Source organism: Cynocephalus volans, chromosome 10 (genome assembly GCF_027409185.1).
Source record: "Cynocephalus volans isolate mCynVol1 chromosome 10, mCynVol1.pri, whole genome shotgun sequence".
In the NCBI taxonomy this organism is placed as follows: domain Eukaryota; kingdom Metazoa; phylum Chordata; class Mammalia; order Dermoptera; family Cynocephalidae; genus Cynocephalus; species Cynocephalus volans.
In genome coordinates this window covers 96,139,949-96,159,484 of record NC_084469.1, presented here as the reverse complement: position 1 = coordinate 96,159,484, position 19,536 = coordinate 96,139,949, and positions in this window count along the sequence as shown.

Sequence of the window (19,536 nt, the reverse complement as noted above, 5' to 3'; positions counted from 1 at the left end):
TTGCCCTGTTGGAAACACTAGGCTGACAGTTGTCAGGAGCCCTGTGTTCCCACCCTAACTTAGTTCCTGCTTTGCTTGGTCTTTGGTTTTGGACAAGCCACCTCTCCTGCCTGGGCTTGAGTGTCCTGAGATAGAATTAGAGGGTGTCAAAGGTCCCTTGCAGCTCTAAGAATGAAAGATTTCTAGGCACACACGAGACATCAGGGAGACAGGGATCTTGCCTGCCCTTTTCATTCCTGGATCCCTGCTATTAAGATCAGTCCCTGTCCTTAGTGTGTGGTTCATGGTGAATACATGCACCCTTGTGAATCACAAGCTGGGAGAAGGGTAGTCTTTCCTTTCTCAGCCTCCATTTCTAGAGGTTTCTGTGGTTGTCATGTAAAGAGAATCAGGATTCAGATGTTCAGCTCTGAATCCAACAAAGACCCCAATTCTCTTTCCTTGGGAGTTCAAGGACAGTTTGTCCATTTGCGTCCCCATAGGGTCTGAGAGCTTTTCCTTGAAAATCCATTCCTGGCCCCACCACTTCCCAGTCTGGGGAATGAACCTGAGGGGACAACCTCAGTCACCTTCCCGTGACTCTCCACATGGAAAACCTGGCACCAGGAAACTGGATGAAGTGGAAAGAGGGACATGATTTCTTTGTTCGCTCCTTCCATGTCTGACGGGTTTGGGGACAGACTGAGATGGAGAGGCTGCAGGCTCGTCCTGCCCACTCCCAACCTGGAGAAGGCTCCCCCCTGCACCCCACCCTCAGCACCACGGGGTCCCCGAGGATCTGGTCTCCCTGGTGGGCCTGTCCTGGGCCATTGGTGGCATTCCTGGGGCCCGTCCCTTGCTGTTCCATCTCTGCCTCCCTGGTAAGAGATGTTTCTTTCCTCTTCCTACAGAAGGAGAGTCCGTGTCAGCAGCTGGACTCCCTGCGGGAACAACTGCAGGTGAGTGGACTCTATGGCATCCCTCATGTGCCCTAGAGAACCTTCCTGTCCCTCTCTCACCACCTGTTTGGCTTTTGTCCCAAAGGCTCAGATTCGGACCAATGCCATCTTAAAGTCCGAAAAGGAAGAGATGGAGAGAGCCCTGGCCGATGCTCGTCAGGAAGCCCGGCAGAAAGCAGGTGTGGATCTGGGCAGCCTTCCTCCCTCAACCTGGTGCCTTGGCAGGCCTTCAGGGGAGTCCTTTGGGTTCCATCTTGACCTCTGTCATTCCAGGAGAATGTCAACATCTGCGGACCTGCCTGGACTCCCGGGAAAAAGAGATCCAACAGCTGCAGGGGAGTCTGACCGCCTTCTCCACAGGGCAGGAGGACGCCGAGAGGGTGAGTCCAGCCACCTGCCCTCACGCTTGCGCCTCCACCCCCAGGGGGAAAAATGGGCTTAGAGAATTAGATAGACCTGGATGTTCACATCCCGGCTGTACGTGATCTTAGCACTTAACCTCTAATACCTTGCATTTCATCTACAAAATGGAGCTAACGATAGTAACTCCCTCCTGTGGTGGTTGTGAGGATTCGATGGATTGTTAGCACGATGCCTGGTGCCGCACGCAATACAGAGTCAGACCATGGTGATGACAGTCCTAACAATGGCAACGTGACAGGCTATCCCTGGGCCTCCGTCGGCCAGCTGTCAATCAGATCTCTTTCCCTGCCTCTTCCACCCTTACTGAGGTCTTGGGAAAAGCAACTGAGAACATGGGCTTGGAAATGCCTTGAAAAAGGTGTCAAGTGTGATTCAGGGGGAGGAAAGGTCACCGCTGAACGGTTGCTGTAGGTGTCGGTGTTCGTGTGCCCCGACTCCATCTTCTCCCTGCCGAATCCTGACTTTGCCTTTCTGTATTTGCAGTCCTACCGCAACCTCAAGAGCGAGCGAGATGCCCTCTTCCTTCAGCTGGAGGACAACAAGTAGGAGGGGGACGGTGGGTGGCAGGTCTGGGGGGTCCTCGGCACGGGTGATGTGGTGGGAGGTGGGAGGGTAGAGGTGAGCACGATGAGGGGGACGCACAGCTTTGGACACGTGCAGAGCCTAGCTGTGGCCCCAGCTGTGCCAGTGACTCGTGTGTGGCCTCAGGCAATTCATGTCCTCTCTGTGGACAGGCACTTGAGAGTCCAGGTGTCCCCTTCCCATGCCATAGTCCTCTGGTTGTGTGGCAAAGTCAGTGCATTGATGGCAAAAGTCGTCCTTTCTGTTCCTCGTTCTTTACATTCTCCACCACCTCTGGCCACAGGAACAACTATGAAGTCCTCAAGGCCCAGCAGGCCCAGCTGAAGGGCAAGATTCGCGTCCTTGAAATGGAGAAGGCGGCCTTACAGGTCCAGGCGAAAACGCTCGCAACATCCAAGCTCCTGCCAAACCAAGTGAGTGGCTGCAGCCCAGGGGGTTGGTTTTATGGTTGTGGGGTAGAGAGGAAGGTGGCAGCCTGACCCTCCTGCAGCCACTCCTTACACGGCTTATGCCCCTGTGCTCTGGGCAGGTGCACACTTCAAGCTGAGCTGCAGGCTCGCGTCATCGGGCTGGCGTGTCACCCATTCTGCCTGCGTGTCCTCCGCACTCACCCCCTGGGCCTTTGTTCCCCCACCTCTAAAATGGGGTGCTGGAGACCTCACACGAAATGGTACAGGGAGGGCCCCCTGTGTGCCTGTGCCGTGCCCCTTCCCTGTGCCGTGGGTCTCCGGCTGCATCAGGTGGCCACCGACTGCTTCTCTCCATCCAGACCAATTAGAACATGGAGGTCCCCAGTGCACTGCATTCAGGGCAGCACGTGAAGATGGAGCTGGCTGAGAAGTTGGGCCAGCTTCGTGAGAAGCTGGGAGACCTAAAGGAGATGGGAATCGCTGCCCCATTCAGGAAGGGCTAGGAGACAGGCACCAGCCTCTGAGGGGGGTTCCAGAGCCAGCACAGAGGCAGCTCCAGCCGGGGGGACAGGTGACCCCAGTCATGCACTGCAGTCCTCTGACTATTCATTGCTCCCTTCCTTCTGACCACACAGCTGCCGCAGAACATACAGAAATGCCAGGAGAACCAAGGCTTCAGCAACAATCTCTGCTTTCCATTGTTTTATCGAGCAGAAAAGTATTGTGACAGTAACATCATGGACATCTGAGATGTGGGGCCCAGGGCTCTGCCCCCTCCCAGTTCCTGCTACCCTGTCCTTGCCACCATGTCTCTGCCACCCTCTTCCTTCCACCCTGTCCCTGCCACCCTGTCCCTGCCACTCCTTCCCAGTCACCCTTTTATCATGTTAAGACCCCTGTTCTTTAAAAAAAAAAACGAAAAATCCAAAAAAAACAAAAAAAGGAAAAAAGGAAAAAAAAAATTAAAAAAGGAAAAAAACAAAAAAAAGAAGACAGCACCCAGAAAACACTGAAAAGAAGAAGACAATGCCCTGAAAATACTCAAAAGAAGACAACATCCAGAGAACACCCAAAAAGAGACAACACCCGGAGAGCATCCTAAAGATGATAGCACCCAGAAAACCCCCAAAAGAAGAAAACACTGAGAAAACACCGAAAAGAAGAGAACACCCAAAAGACGATGACATGCAGAAAATACTCGAAAGAAGATATCCAGAAAACACCAAAAAGAAGAAAACACACAACCCAGAAAAAAAAACACACAGAAGAAAACACCCCCCAAAAAGGAAGAAAACCTTTACAAAAAGAATAAAACCCAAACATAAAGAAAAACTGCCCAAAAGAAGAAAAAAACAAAACCCAAAAGAAGACAACCCCAACAAAAAGAAGAGAACCCCAACAGAAAGAAGAAAAATCCCCCCAAAATAAGAAAACCCCAACAAAAAGCAGAAACCACCCCACATGAAGGAAACCCCAACAAAAATAAAACCCCACTGATAAGAAGATAACCTCTCAGAAAAGAAACCGCCCAAAAGAAAACTGGAAAAGTAGAACCCCCCCAGAAGAAGAAAACAGCAACAAAGCGAAAAAAACCCACAATAAAAGAAGAATCCCACAAGAAGAAAAACCCCAGTAAAAAGAAGAAAGTGCCAGCAATAGGAAGCCCCAAAGAAGAAATTCCCAATGAAAAGAACAAAACCCTAACAAAAAGAAGAAACACCCCCCACAAAAAAGAAAAGTCTCTACAAAGAAGAAAAACCTCTGAAAAGAAGAAAAACTTCCAGAAAAGAAAACCTCAACAAAAAGAAGAAACCATGCACCCCAAAAAGAGAACCCCCAAAGAAGGAAATCCTAACAAAAAGAAAAACCCCGTAAAAGAAAAAACACCCAAATAGAAAAAACTCCAATAGAAAGAAGAAAACCCCCCAGGAAAACAAGAAAACCCCCCAAAAAGCCCCAAAAGAAGAAACCCCCAAAGACGAAAACCCCAACAAAAGGAAAACTCCAAAAGAGAACCCCCCCAAAAAGAAAACCCCCCAAAAGAAGAAAACCAAAAACTCCCCGAGAAGTAAACTCCCACAAAAAGAAAAACCCTGCAAAAAAAAAATCCACACAGAAGAAAACCCCAACAATAAATAAATAAATAAATAAAAATCCAAAAGAAGAAACCCCCTAAAAAATGTACAAAAATGTACAGAAATATACAAAAATCAAAAAATGCAAAACAGACAAACAACAGCAACAACAACAACAAAAAAAAAAAAACAGGAAAAATACTAAAAGAGAGAAAAAGAAAGAAAAAAAAACCATAAAAGAAAAACCAAAAATAAATATGTAAGAAAACAAAAAGAAAAAAGAAAGAAAGAAAGAAAGCAGCAGGGTGCCCTCACCAGTAGTCCAGCGTCAGGGACCCATAGCGGAAGACCAGTAGAATTGGTCCCTTGGGCAGGCCAGTCAGGGGGCCCCTTAATGCTGGGGCAGGCCAAGGAAGCACTTGGGGCAGGCCTGGCAGGCCTTTAGCGGAAGGGGGCCCTTAGCAGTGGGGGGGTCCTGAATAGTAGGTCGGGCCATGGAGGCCCTGAGTGACAAGTAGGCTAGAACAGGGGCCCATAGTGCCAGGCCAGGGGGCCCCTAGGTGGCCAGACCAGGCCAAGGAAGCACTTGGGGCAGGCCTGGCAGGCTCTTAGCAGAAGGGGGCCGTTAGCACCAATCAAGCCAAGGGGGCCCTGAGGTAGGCCATTCGAGGGGAGTCCTTAGTGGAAAGGCAGTCCAGAGAGTTGGCTGGGGGGGCGGGGGAGGCACTTAGCAATGTTTTATCATTTATACTTGGCCAGAAAATTTTCTTTTTCATTCAAGTATCAAACTTATTCATAAAATATCTATTTTAATAATTATCCTTATTTTTGTAGTTTCTTCAGAATCTACTTTACGTTTTTCTCCACTCCCACATTTGTGTATTTTTATTTGAGTCATATTTATTTAATTAAAATAAAGACTGAAAGTGAATACATGGTTTTTGTTTGATTTTTATTTTTCAGATAAACAGCTTTCAGATTTATTAGTCTGTCAATTCTGTCATTTCCCCTCTCTGGATCATTTGATTTCATTTTTCTGTGTGTGTTCAGTATATCCATTCTCCTGTGAATCTTAGGTTTGTCGTGATTTTCTTATGATGAATAAGTAGTTCTAGAAGAGTTTGATATTTATTATGTAATCATGACATATACGGGTGGGAATTTGCTTTAGAAAAGAAATTTGACTTTATCTCCTTCGTTTTAGCAATTTAACTACGATGGACGTTAGTATGATTTTCTCTTTTCTTTTTTATTCCCAGTTGGGGTTTGGTTCTTCAATCTGTGGATTGACGTATTGTACCCATTTTGGAAACCCTCAGGCATCACACCTTCAGGGATGGCTTCTGCCCCTTCTCTCTCCCCTCTCTGTCCCCTACTGAGTCCAATTACACACACGCAGTTGTAATGAGGCTCGTCCATCTCTGCTTCTCCTGTCTTCCTCAGGGAAGGCCCATCAGGGATTTGGATGAACATTCCAGTAGGTCTCTGGTCAAGCATGAAAGACTGTGGCAAATCCACTCGTGACCTTTGGAGGTTTCAGCTTGCGGCTTCAGCGCCCACGCCCTGCAGCTTTCAAATGTGGCAAAAATCTTGAGGGACCAATCAGCAGGCCTGTCCCTATGGGGAAACATTATCTCCCAGGCGCTTTGAGACTCAGGCAGATTTTACTCTGACTTTTAAGAACCCTTTGCCCGGCTCCTCAATCCTCCATTCATCCCCAGAACACAGACGATGTCCTGTGGAAAACACCGACCGTGTCGGTGCTTCTCGATTTGTGTGATTTCTCAGCCCAGCACCAGTCCTGAGGGACCAATCAATACTTCCCCGGTTTCTCTGTCCCCTGCATGGGCCAAGTGTGATCATCTCTGTCCCCCACGTGGGCCAAGTGTGAACATCTCTGTCCCCCACTTGGGCCAAGTGTGATCATCTCTGTCCCCCACGTGGGCCAAGTGTGGTCATCAGTCCCTGCTGAGAATCAGCAAAAACCCTGCTCTAGGAGCGTCCCTTTATGAAATTCCAATTCATCTCTTTGTTGCTTCCACAAACTTGTCATGCCCTCAAAAGCAGGATTTTTGTAGTTTATCTGGCTCTTTCCTAGTCATTGTGTTGAGAGCTTCGAGCTGCCCCAACGACTATATCCTAATGAGAAGCTGAATTGTGGCACATTTGTTTTTTAGCAGTTTTATTGAGATATAATTTACATGCCATAAAATTGACCCATTTAAAGTGTGTGATTCGATGGACACATGCAAAAGAAATAAACCGGCCTCCTACCTCACATCATATGCAGAAATTACCTGCAAAGAATCCGAAGCCTAATGTAAGAATAAAACTACAAAACGCTGAGAAGAAAATTAGAGGTAAATTTTCATCACCTTCAGGGAGACAATAGTTTTTTAAATATGCCACCAAAAGCACAAACAAAAAAAGAAAAATAGGTGAATTGGACTTCACCCAAATAAGAAAAATAATGAAAAACAAAGCCTTGGAACGTCGAAGGACACCATCAAGAAAGCAAAGAGGCTATTGTGGCTTTGAAGACGGAGGACAGGGCCACGAGCCGAGGATCGTGGGGAGCCCCAGAAGCTGGAAAAGGAAGACAGGGTCCTCCCCTGGGGTCTCCAGGAAGGACCCCAGCTCTGCTCACACCCAGATTTGAGCACAGTGAGAACTCTAAGATAACAAACATGTTGTTTTAAGCTACTAAGTTTGTGGTCATTTGTTACAGCAACGAAAGGTAACTAACTCCTCAGGGAACGTGAGCTGTTCATTTGCTGATCTGACAGGTATTTACTGAGCACCTACTGTGCACAGGGCCCCACGCTGTACTGCTCTAGTCGTGCTTTCTCTCACCCCTTCTTAATTCCAGTGAGGTTTAAAAACAGACAAGTTATCCCCCCAAAATCACTGAAAGTTGGGTCTCAAAAAGACGTTTGTACACGTGTGTTCACAGCAGCATGATTCACGGCAGCCAAAAGGTGGAAACAGCCCAGTGTCCATCGATGGACGTATCAATGAACACGACGTGCTCCATCCACACAGTGGAATACGATTCAGCCTTAAAAAGGAAGGAAATCCTGGCACATGCTACAGTGTGGATGGACCCTGAGGACATTGTGCTCAGGGACATAAGCCAGTCACACAGCGACAAACACTGTGTGATCCACTCACAGGAGGTCCCTAGAGTTGTCAGATCCACAGAGACAGAAAGTAGAATGGGGGGTGCCAGGGGCTGGGGAGGGGCCGGGGGGGTGGGTGTTTAATGGGGGCAGAGTTTCAATTTGGGGAAATGAGAAAGTTCGGGAGATGATGGTGGTGACGGCTGCACGGCCACGTGAATGCGCTTCATGCCGCTGAGCTGTGCACTAAACATGGTTAAAATGGTGAATTTCATGGTGTGTATATTTTACTATAATTAAGAACAAAACAAAAGGAAAACAGACAGGGGTCCAAGCTTGGGTCGCGCACAGTAGCTCCTTGGCGGTGGCTGCAGCACCAGGGATGGCTCCCCAGGCCCCGTCACAGCAGGAGCAGCTGCCACCTGCACACGGCGGACCCCGGACCCAGGCAGGCCTGTCTGTCCAGGACGTCTTCTACTCCTCCTACACCCACCCAGCTCCTACTCACCCCCTGGGGCCTAACTCCTGCTCTCACGCCCCTGCCCCACACCAGGAAATCTTTCAAGGGCCCCCCCAAGGGTCACCGCTCAACAGTGTCTCTAAATCGGCCCAGTCAACCTAACGGGAGTTCGACGAGAGCAAAGCCTTGTCCACATCGTCTGCCCAGTGCCCAGCGCAGGGACCGGCTGGACCCACACAGTTTACACCAGGGGCTCTTCCGAGAGCTCCACCGCCTCAGACCTGTGCTGAAGGCTCTGGCTCCCGTCTTCCCTGGCAGGGCTTCCTGTCCCTGCCACAGGGCGGGGGCCTTCATGCCTCTGGCTTGGAGGGGACGGGCCCTGACGCCGTGTGAGTGTTGTCTCCTGTCCACGCAGGGAGCCCGCTTCCCTGCGGTCTCCCTGCATGTCCCAAACTTCCCAATGCCAGGGGCTGCCACTGTGTGCCAAGAACCTGTCAGTGGACAAGACTGTCTGAGTCTCTGGAAATTTATATTCTAATAAGGGGGCAGAACATAAATGAAGAAACAAGTAAATAATTTCAAACAATGGAAGTGCTGTGAAGAAAATCAGGTATCTCAGGAAGTGAACTACACAAGGACAGTGTGAGCCAGCAACGCCACTCCCACGATGTGCCCGAGAGAGTTGAAAACAGAGACTCAGACGAGGACTTGCGCACGAATGCTCAGGGCAGCGCGATTCCAGCAGCCGAAGGTGGAAACGACCCAGTGTCCGTCAACAGGTGAATGGACACACAGTGTGACCCCTCCACACTACGGAATGTTAGTCACCATGAACAGGAACGGGGCTCTGACACATGCTACAACGCAGATGAACCTTGAACACATGACGCTCAGTGACAGATGCCAGGCACAAAAGGCCACATAACGTGTGGTTCTGTTTATATGAAACGTCCAGAACAGGCCAATCCAGAGAGACAGAAAGTGGATTCGTGGTTGCCAGGGGCTGGGAGAGCGGGGTGGGGAGTGACTGCTGATGGGGGTGGGGTTTCTATTTAGGGTGGCAAGAAAGTTCTGGAGCTGGGGGCTTGCTGGTTACCTCAGTTGATTAGAGCACCGTCTTGTAATACTAAAGTCAAGTGTTTGGATCCTACCAGCCAGCTGCCAAAAAAACCCCCCAGGAAACATTATACTCAACAAAAAGAAAGAATCAGACTGGGCTATGGGATGGAGGGTGATGGGTGGGAGGCAGGTAGGAGGTGACCGGGGAAGGCTCCGCTGAGGAGGGACCTTCTGAACTGACACCTGAGTTAAATGAAGATCTGGGTGAGAGCATTCCTGGCAGAACAAGCAGCACGTGCAAAGGCCCTGTGGTAGGAATGGACTTGACGTGTTCACAGAACAGAGGAAACCAGCACAGGAATTAGGAGTAATTAAGAGGGTCAGGAGGGAGTGAGAAGCCTCCATTCCCACTGGGGGTCATGTGCTCCTTTCCTGGGGCTGCTGTAACAAAGTATCACAAACTGGCTGACTTGAAACAATAAAAATGTGTTTCCTCACACTCCCGGAGGCCAGAAGTCCAAGATCCAGGTCTCAGCAGGGGCGGTTCCTCCCGGAGTCGCTGAGGGAGAATCCCTCCCGGACCTCTGTCCTGGCTTCCGGGGGCTGCGTCCCTTGACTTGAAGACGCGTCACCCCCACCTCTGCCTCCGTCTTTCGCGAGACTTCCCCTCTCGGGTTTCTTCCCCCTTCCCGTTTCTTCTAAGGATACCTCTGATTGGATTCACGGCCACCCTAATCCAGGATGACCTCTGCTCCACATCCGTAACTTAATTCCATCTGCAAAGAGCCTTTTCCAAGTAAGTTCACACTCACATGTTGTGGGGTTGGGACATGACTATGTCTTGTGGGGGGCACCATCCAGCCCGCTCTAGGGCCTCAAAATCTAAACAGGAGCAATAGCAGGAAACATTCATGGAGCCTTTCCTATGCTCCAGCCCCGTGCTTAGCACTCTCTGCACTATCTCAGGAAGTCCTGAAAGGTCAGTGCCGCAACGTGTCCATTTCACAGATGAGGAAACTGAGGCCCGGCAGACAAGGTCCCTCATCCCGTGAGTCCCCCAGCTAGTGAGTGGCTGGGCTAATGGGTCCCGACCCACTGCCAGTCTCGCCGCAGAGGCTGACTCTCACCCCTGCACCATTCCACGGTCGTCTCCAACCCCTCCAGGTCGGGCCACGGCAGCGCACACCTCCAGGGGGCGCCCTTCCCACCGAGGCGCACAGAGAGTGTGTCCGAGACGCTCCCGCCTCCCCGGCATCCAGCCCGGGTCAGGGCACATTCCCTGTCAATGGCGAGTGGCCGTCGACTGCCCCCATAAGACGGGGTCCTGAGGACATTTCTTTGCCTGCGAGGACCGCGTAGGGGACACCCCCTCCCCCGCTCTCTGAAAGCAGCGCCGGGAAGACCTTCCCCGCCCCCCACCCCCGTCCTCTAAGGAACGAGCCCGTCGCCGCCGTGTGTTTACACATTTGTCCCTTGCTCTGTCTTTAAAGCTGCGCTGCGCCGTCACGAAGTCGTCTCTGCACCTGCCCCTGGCGTGGCTCGTGCAGCTCGTCTCTCTCAGCCAATGGGCAGGAGCGGATTCTGCAGGGGGTTGTCCCTTTCGCTGAGGCGGGTCCCCACCCACCCCTGCACACAAAAGCCCCATCACTAACTGTCCGCAGGAAGCCGAGCCTGTGCCAGCTGCGCGCAGCAGCGAGGACCGGGGACGCAGCCGCAGCCGGGCCCGGGACCCAGCGCCACCCGGAGGGCTGGACCGGAGACCCGTGCGCGCTGCCGCGGCGCCGGCGACCTTCCTCGGATGCAGAGCCCGCCGCCGCCGGCGTCCTCCTCCGGGGCTCTGCAGGCCTGGGGACCGCCGGGGATGCCCGGCTGCACCCGGGCAGGGCTCGCCTGTGTTCGCCGGTGACGAGGACAGGCCTCCGCGGAGGTGAGTGGCCGCCCTCTGTCCCAGCCCTCGGGGGTTTGCCGGAGGCATCGCAGCTCGCAGACCCCTTTCCTGTCCGGCACACGGGCGGTGGGAGTGGAGAAGCACCGTCTGGGGACTCCCGCCGCCGTGTCGCCGATGCCGAGGACAAGCACCCGTGCGCCCCCGCGCCGTCCCCCGGGAAGGCGGAGATTTGCACCGTTTTCTGGGCGCGCTTAGAGCTCAGGAGGCTCCAAACCTCAGCCTCCCCCTGGGACGCTTCCTGGGAGGCTGCGGGAGCCCCGCGCCGCCTCTGGGCTCTGCCGATTTGTGACACCCGGAGGGACGGGGAAGCCACCAGCAGGGATGGGAAGGAAGGTCGTGGAGACGTGTGGATGAGGCGGGCCCGTGGGGTGGGGAGCAAGGGAGGAGGCGACGACACGGATCCCTCCTGCTCGTCTGAGCTCCTCTGCGTGTGCGGACAAGGCCACACCATGCCTCAGAGGAGCACTTGTCAGCTGTCCCTCGCGGTCACTCTCTGCCGTCTTTGCCGTCCCCAAATGTGCAGCCAGGATCTGAGTGCGGGAGTGGACCGGGCCCACTGGGCACCCGCCACACCCCACAGTTGGAGGATCGGGGGGTCAGCACATGCGGGGGCTCCAGCATCTCGGCTATGGGTCCCCCCACCCCAGGGCGGGGGAGAGTGTTCCTGGGGGCTGAGGCCACACCCAACTCAGGATAAAGACGACAGAGGCAAAGACCACTCCCTCCAGAGGGAAATGGATTCCACACTGAGAGCTGTCCCTGGCAGCGAAGGTCTGGGGCGTTGCGTGGCCCTTGACATCAGGAAGGATTTCTTTTTCCATCCTGTCTCACTGTCCCTCCGCCATGAATGAATGACGACATTCAGAAACGCCCTGAGCAGGGGAGGGTCTAGTTTCTGCGTCCCCCTCCCTTCCGGCCTGGCTACCTGGTTCAGGCTTCCTCTGGGTCCTCCCTGCCTCCAGAGCCACAATCCCAAATGCAGACCCTCCATCTACGGGGCTGTGGTCAAGGGCGGGCTTTGTCATGGGAAGGGTGTGGGGCTGGGGGTCGGGAGGCCTAAGATGCTGAAAAGTGGGGACAACCACACAGGAGCTACTGGGAGGACAGAAGCGTTAAGTACATGAGGCTCCATAGTGACTGCTGAGCAGGGGCCTGAAATCCTTTCACAGACGTGTGAATGTCCAGGGAACCGGCTGTTTCATCTGAAACAGGGTTTCTCAACCTTGGATCTGTGGACGTTTGGGGCACGATCATTCTTCATTGGGGAGGGGGCCGTCCTGGGCATTGGGGGGTGCTGAGCAGCATCCCTGCCCCCACCCAGGAGACTCCCTGTCCCCTCCCCCATTGTGACAACTAAAAATGCTTCCAGAGTTGACAAATGTCTGTTGGCAGAACGGCCCCCAGTTGCAAACCATGGGTTTCAAAGCACAAAACAAGTGGTTTTGGTTAAGTCATCAGATCCTAGAACTTTATGCTCGGAAGGTATGGTAGAGGTCATCTCTAATTCAACTCTCATTTACAGACAGGGAAACTGAGACCCGGACAGGGGAAGGGTCTGGGCGTCCGCCCTGCCCTAGGGTAGACACAAATTCAGTCTCACTTCGCAGCTCTGGGCCTTGCCCCACATACCCCAGCCCCACTGCAGAGCGCTGCTCCCTAGCCTGCCCTGCCTCTTTTGGGCTCCTCAGAACAATAAAAAACAAGACTGGAATTTTGTGGTTCTTAATATTTGTGATCTGACTTCAGACCCCAGTCTCTGTCCACACTGCCTTTGTTAGCCCTGGGGTCAGCAGGTTGCCAAAACTTGCTGCTTTGTATGACAGAGGGGCAGGGCAGGTGGCCTGGAGGAGATAGAGGTGGGTTGGATTGCCCAGGTCCTCTTTGAACGTGTCGAGCTGAAGTATATCCGTCACTCACACTTTAGTATGAATCACTTTGGCTTTATTGCTTCCCAGTCGAGGTCCAAAGGAAGGAAGGGAGGAGGAGTCGTGGCTCTTCCAGGAGAGGGTGGGTTTCAGAGCTTTCAAGGGAGGGGGGCTCAGAGCTAGAGGCTCAGCCCCTCACCTGGGTTCCAGCTCGACTCACCTGGTGTCTTCAGCTCTCTACGCCTCTGTTTCCTCATGTCAAATGGGGAAGCTTCCCGGGGCTGGGCTGTCGTATTGAATCCCCTAAGACAGTGGACGTGAGAGCTCTTTGCAGATGGATCTCTGAAGTGCTGCACGTGCGCGTGCACGCGTGTGGGGGGCTGTCATGATTACTGTCCAGTAAAACCCATTCCTCCGTCTGCGGCTCCTCTTCAGGGCTCATCCCTGCCTCAAGCCGGTGCCTCTTCCCAGCTCCCATGGGGACCACTGAAGCCACGCTCCGGATGGAAAACGTGGATGTGAAGGAAGAATGGCAGGACGAGGATCTTCCCAGGTAGGACTTCCCCGGTTCCCAAGGCAGCCGTGGAGGGAGCTGCCCGGAGTCACTCTCGGGGGGAGCCCAGGAGATGCTGCCAGTCGGTGTCCCTAAGTGGAACTTGTCAGGGGCGCTTTGCGGGCTGAGACCGTCCGTGTCGGTGCGTCTGTCCTCTCTGTGACCTCATAGCGGATAAGTCCAGGCCAGACACGTGCTGAGTATTTGCTATATTATTTAAGATAAATTCATGCCCCGCCCCCGAGCTCCAAAAGAGCCCCACCCCACACTCTTCTAAGAATTCTGCACCTTCTTCTAAAACCGTCTCCCTGACATCACCGTATTCTTACCTGGGTTCCTATGAATCCAGGTGGATCTTGTGTTTTTACCTGCAGCAGACAGAGGAACCATGTGCTACCCCTGCTCAAAACCCCTCGGACAAATGCTCATCCCATGGAAAACCCGGGGTCCAGCCTCCCCCTGCATCCTCATCCTGGTCTGCATTACTCTCTGTCCCGGTCACACCCCTCTAGCTACAGTGGATCCTTCCTGTTTCTTCTCCTTGACTGGCTGACTCTCACCTTCAGAACTCGCCCTGGCTGTTCCCTTGGCCTAGAATGCCATTCCCAGCTGCTCCGCTTTCCTCACCTCCTTCAGGTCTCTGCCCCCAGGCCACCTCCTCAGGGACAGCCTCCCCACCTCTGTCATTACCCTGATTTCCTAAATTGCTTCCTTCCTCAGTAATGGCTGAATCATGCACCCCCCCAAAGATATCCACGTCCTAACACCTGGAACCTGCAACTGTTATGTTACGTGGCAAAAGGCACCTTGAAAATATGATTAAGGGTCTTGAAGTGAAGAGATTATCCTGGACGATCCTGGTGGGTCCTAAATGTCATCCCAAGGGTCCTCATAAGAGGGGGCAGGAGAGTCAGAGGCAGAGAGAGACTGGAAGACACTGCACTGCAGGCTTTGTAGATGGAGGAAGGGGCCACAAGCCAAGGTATGTGGGCACCTCTAGAAGCTGGGAAAGGAGGACACGGGTCCTCCCCTGGATCCTCCAGGAGGGACCAGCCCTGCCCATGCCTTGATTTTAGTCCAGTGAAACTGACTTCAGACTTAAACTTCTGGCCTCTAGTTTATAAGAAAATAAACGTGTGTTGTTTTAAGGTGCTAAGTTCATGGTGATTTGTTTCAGCAGCCACAGGAGACTCGTACGCCATCAAATATGAGGGGACTTCACAAAATTCATGGAAAAATAAAACTGAAAGATAATATAAAACTTTCCACGTAGATTTTTTGTGTTTGTTTTTGTTTTTTGTTTTTTTTTTGGCTGGCCAGTACGGGGACTGAACCCTTGACCTTGGTATTATCAGCACCATGCCCTAACCAACTGTATACTACAAATTTAACATGGTTCATTTCATTTCTATGTCATTTGGTATTTTTCATCCCTGCTTTCCAGATGGAGAAACTGAGGCAGAAGGGTAGCAGCGGTGCTGAAACCAAGGAGGGTCTGACTCCATTTGCCCCAGAGTTTCTCCTGACCTGAGCCATGATGGGGACATGTTCATCTGTTGTGGGTCTGCTCAGCACTAGGGGAAATGCCAGGCAGGATTCCACCCATCCATCTGTGAGCCGGCTTTCTCAGGCTGACTGGGAATTGGTCAGAAATGCAGAATCTCAGCCCCGTCAAGACCAGAGGCATCGGAATCTGCATAGGGTTCTGTGCATTAGTTTGAGAAGCACCTCTCTGAACTGTGATTGGACTCTGAAGGTTCTGGGTTCAAGTCCTGCCTTTGCAAAGTGTGGGTATCTCGACAAGTCTGTCTGGAATGCTGCGACCTTGCCTGCAAACTAGGGAGAGATATCAGCACTTATTTCCTCAGGTCATTTGGCCTAGGGGTTGTATTCATTTCCTGTGGCCACTCTAACAAATGGTCATAAACTTGGTGTCTTAAAACAATGCAAATGTATTCTTCCCATTCCAGATGTCAGAAGTCCAAAATAGGTCTCACCGGGCTAAAATCAAGGTGTTCAGCAGTGCTGGTCCCTCCTGGAGGCTCCAGGGGAGGACCCGTGTCCTCCTTTCCCAGCTTCTAGAGGTGTCCGCTGCCCTCGCCGTGTGGCCCCTTCCTCCGTCTGCAAAGCCAGCAGCGCAGTGTCATCCAGGACGATCTCCCATCTCAAGATCCTTAATCCCATCTGCAACATCTCTTTTGCCATGAATGGTACCTGCTATGGATTAAATGTGTCCCCCATACATTCATCTATTGGAAACTTGACCTCATGGTAATAGTGTTAAAATGGTGGGGAATCAAATTATGGTATCTGTAAGGTAGGACCTTTAAGAGGTCATTAGGCTGTAAGAACTTTGCCCTCATGAATGGCTTGGTCATTCATGGAGTAATGGACATGGTTCTGGTGACTTTATAAGGAGAGCGAGTGAGAAGGTTAGTTCTCTTGCTCAGCCTGTTCTTGCCGTGTGACAACCTGGTCCACTTGGGACCAACCCTGTAGAGAGTTCTCACAAAGAACAAGGTCCTCACCAGACACACCCCCTGAACCGTGGATTTCCCAGCTTCCAGAACTGTAAGAAATAAATTTTCTTTTTTCATAAATTACCCAGTTTCAGGTATTCTCTTATAAGCAACAGAAAACAGACAGATGCAGTCTGCAAAGCCAGCAGCACAGCATCTTCCAGTCTCTCTCGGACTCTGATGCTATTTAATTTTTTTTCTATCCCCTGTGTTTGCCATAAAGTAGGCCTAAAGGCTTAGTGAAGTTGTCTTTTGCTTTTAAATGTTCTTTTTTGTGCCCGGCTGGTACAGGGATCCGAACCCTTGACCTTGGTGTTATAATACCTCCTTCTAACCAATTGAGCTAACCTACCAGCACTAAATATTATTTTCTATTGTAAAAGTCAGATAGCCCCATTAGAGAAAATTTGGAAGCTAGGAAATAAAAAAGGGGGCTGGGGAATGCTCCATAACACTCCAACCTAAATAACCAATGTTAGAATTTTGCTCTTTATCCCAAGCTTATTTTTGGTTTGTGTTGCTTATAACAAAATACTTGAAACTGGGTGATTTATAAGAAAACAAAATGTATTGCTTATGGTTTCAGAGGCTAGGAAGTCCCAAGGTGAAGAACACATCTGGTGAAGGCTTTCTTTGGTGGTGACTTCAGTGATGGCCAATTATCACATTGCAAAATGGCGGAGCAGAGGGAGAGACAGACTCCCTCCTCTTTTAAGGCCCTCAGAACCACGCCCCTGAGCACCACTTTTAATTGGTTCACTACTGCGAGGTCCTACAATCAAATCACCTCTTTAGGGCTCCACCTTTTAATGACTATAATAGGATCTCCCACCCTCTTAACAGTCACAGTGGGGGCCAAGTTTTTAATACCTAAAACATAGGGAACACAACTCAAGCTTCAGTGAGTTTTGGGGGGGACATAATTCAATCCGCTGCAGTTAGGCTTTCTACACACCGTAAACTAACAGGCAGACAGCATCGTGTACTGCAGTTTTACTTAATGCTCTACTGTGGTAAGCAACAGCCAACATGGTCCCCAACGATCTCGGCCTCCTAGTAATCACATAATTGTGTAGTCCCCTTCCTCTTGTACCAGGGTTGGCTATGTGACCAATAGCAAATAGCAGAAGTGATGGTATGCCACTTCTGATATTAGGTTTGATAAAGAAATTAGCATTCTATAACACCAAGGTCAAGGGTTCAGATCCCCTTATGGATCAGCTGCCAGAAAAAGAAAGAATATAGCATTGGTCTAGTTAAGGTACCTGAGAGGGGGCTGAGAAGCCACCTCAGCTTGAGCATCAGGCGCCTCTTAGCTGGGAAGACTTTGAACTTTTGCTGAACTTGTGCACTCAGCTACATCCTCTTGCACTCAGCCAATCACAGCAGCCAAGCTTCAGCCAATTGCAGGCTGCCAATGGATCACACCATGCCCAAATAAGGCAAATGCCTATCTGTAACCAATCAGGTTGTTCCTGTATGTCACTTCCTTCCTTTGGCTATAAATATGACCTGCACATACAAATGCCTATCTGTAACCAATCAGGTTGTTCCTGTATGTCACTTCCTTCCTTTGGCTATAAATATGACCTGCACATATGGTGGGGTGAGGTATTCTGAGCCAGTTTTGGTCTGGACTGCTACCTGACTCTAGAATCATTATTGAGTTCTCAGATAAACTTTCCTTGTTTTATACCTCAACCAGGTGGCCATTTACTTTGGTTGACAGGCTATGAAAAGACTGTGGCTTCCTTCTTGGACACTTCTCTCTTTCTCTGAGATCACTCACTCTGGAGAAATCCAGCTGCCATACCACAAGGATACTCAAGCAGCCTGTCTTAGTTCATTTTCTGCTGCTATAACAGAATACCATGAATTGGATAATTTATAAAGAGCAGAAGTTTATTTGGTGCATGTTTCTGGAGGCTGGGAAGTCCAAGAGCATAGCACTTGCATCTGGCGAGGGTCAGCCCATGGAGGAAGAGTGGAAGGCAGAATCAAACACAGAAGACAGAGAGCAGAAATCAGGCTGAACTCACTTTTATATAAAGCTAGTCTCAAGATAACTAATCCACTCCCAGCACAATGTCATTAATCCATTTATAAAGGCGAAGCTCTCATGACCTAATCACCTCCTCAAGGCCCCACCTCTCAACACTGTTGCAATGCTGAATGTTACATTTCAATATGAATATGGTAGGGACACTCAAAACATAGCACATGGGAAAGTCCATGTAGGAAGAACCCGAGGCCTCCAGCCAACAGCCAGCAAGGAATTGAGGCCCACGAACAACCGTCTGAGTGAGCTGGGAAGCAAATCCTCCCTCAGTCAAGCCTTCGGATGAGAACGTATCCCCAGCTGACAGTTTGACTGCAACATCATGAGAGATCTTGAGGCAGAACCATCGATCCAGCTAAGTCACTCCTGATTCCTGATGCACAGAAACTATTTGTTATTTGGAGCTGCTTAGTTTGGGGATTATTTGTTATGCAGCAATTGCTAACAAATACATCTCAAGGAATTTCCCTTACTGCTATCTCATTCCTATAACCACACTTCCTTGTAGCTATGGAATTTTCCACTGAGGGGATGATCAGACCACACATTACTTGCTCTTGGCAGAGAATCAACTCTCATCTTCACTCACCCCACTACAGGCACAATGTTTTGTGAATAAGTTCCCACCTCTGGGCCTTTGAGCTTTTCTGTTGTTCCATCTGCCTGGAATGCTGTTCTCCCAGATACCCCCATGTTTGGTCCCTCATTGCCTTCAGAGGTCTCTACTTGAATGTCTGATCTGATGAGCCTGTTTAAAAGAGAGGCCCTATCATGCTTTATTCCCTTCTTCTCCTTTACCTGTCTTCATAGAAGTTATCATTAAACACCTATTTCCTAGTTGTGTCCCTACTTGTTTGTGAGCCCTATGAGGGCAGCAGACCCTGTCTGTTTTCGTCCCCAATGTGACTCTACCGGCCTGACCTAATAGATGCTCAGTAGCTGTTTGAAAAATGACTGCTCAGCTGCTCCAGTTTATTCCATGGAGAAAATATAGCCACAAGAAATCTTACCTAAATATGTGTGTGTGTGTGTGTGTGTGTGTGTGTGTGTGTGTGTGTGTATTTTTCTGGGGTATTTTAAAGCACATCTCAGATGTTTCTTCATCCGTAAATACTTCAGAACGCATCTATAACTGATAAAAACGTATCATCAAACATAACTAACATGACATTATCACCCCTAACAAAATTAATAGCTCCGTTATATTATCTAATGCCCCAAAGTATTCAAATTTCCCTGGTGGTTCAAAAATGCCTTTTTTGTTTTGTTTTGTTTTGTTTTGTTTTGTTTTGTTTTGTTTTGTTTTCAAAAATGCCTTTTTACAATTCCTGATCCCTTATTTGATGAGACAAACTGCCCCAGCCTGATCTGTCCTTCAACATCACCTTCTCTATTACAGATTTTATTTTTTTCTTTCAGTGAACATATCACACAGAACACAGATTTTATGTATTTATTGTAAGGTCTGTCTTCCTTCCCCACCTCTCTCCAACAAATCGGCAGCTCCTTCCATGAGGTCAGAGAAT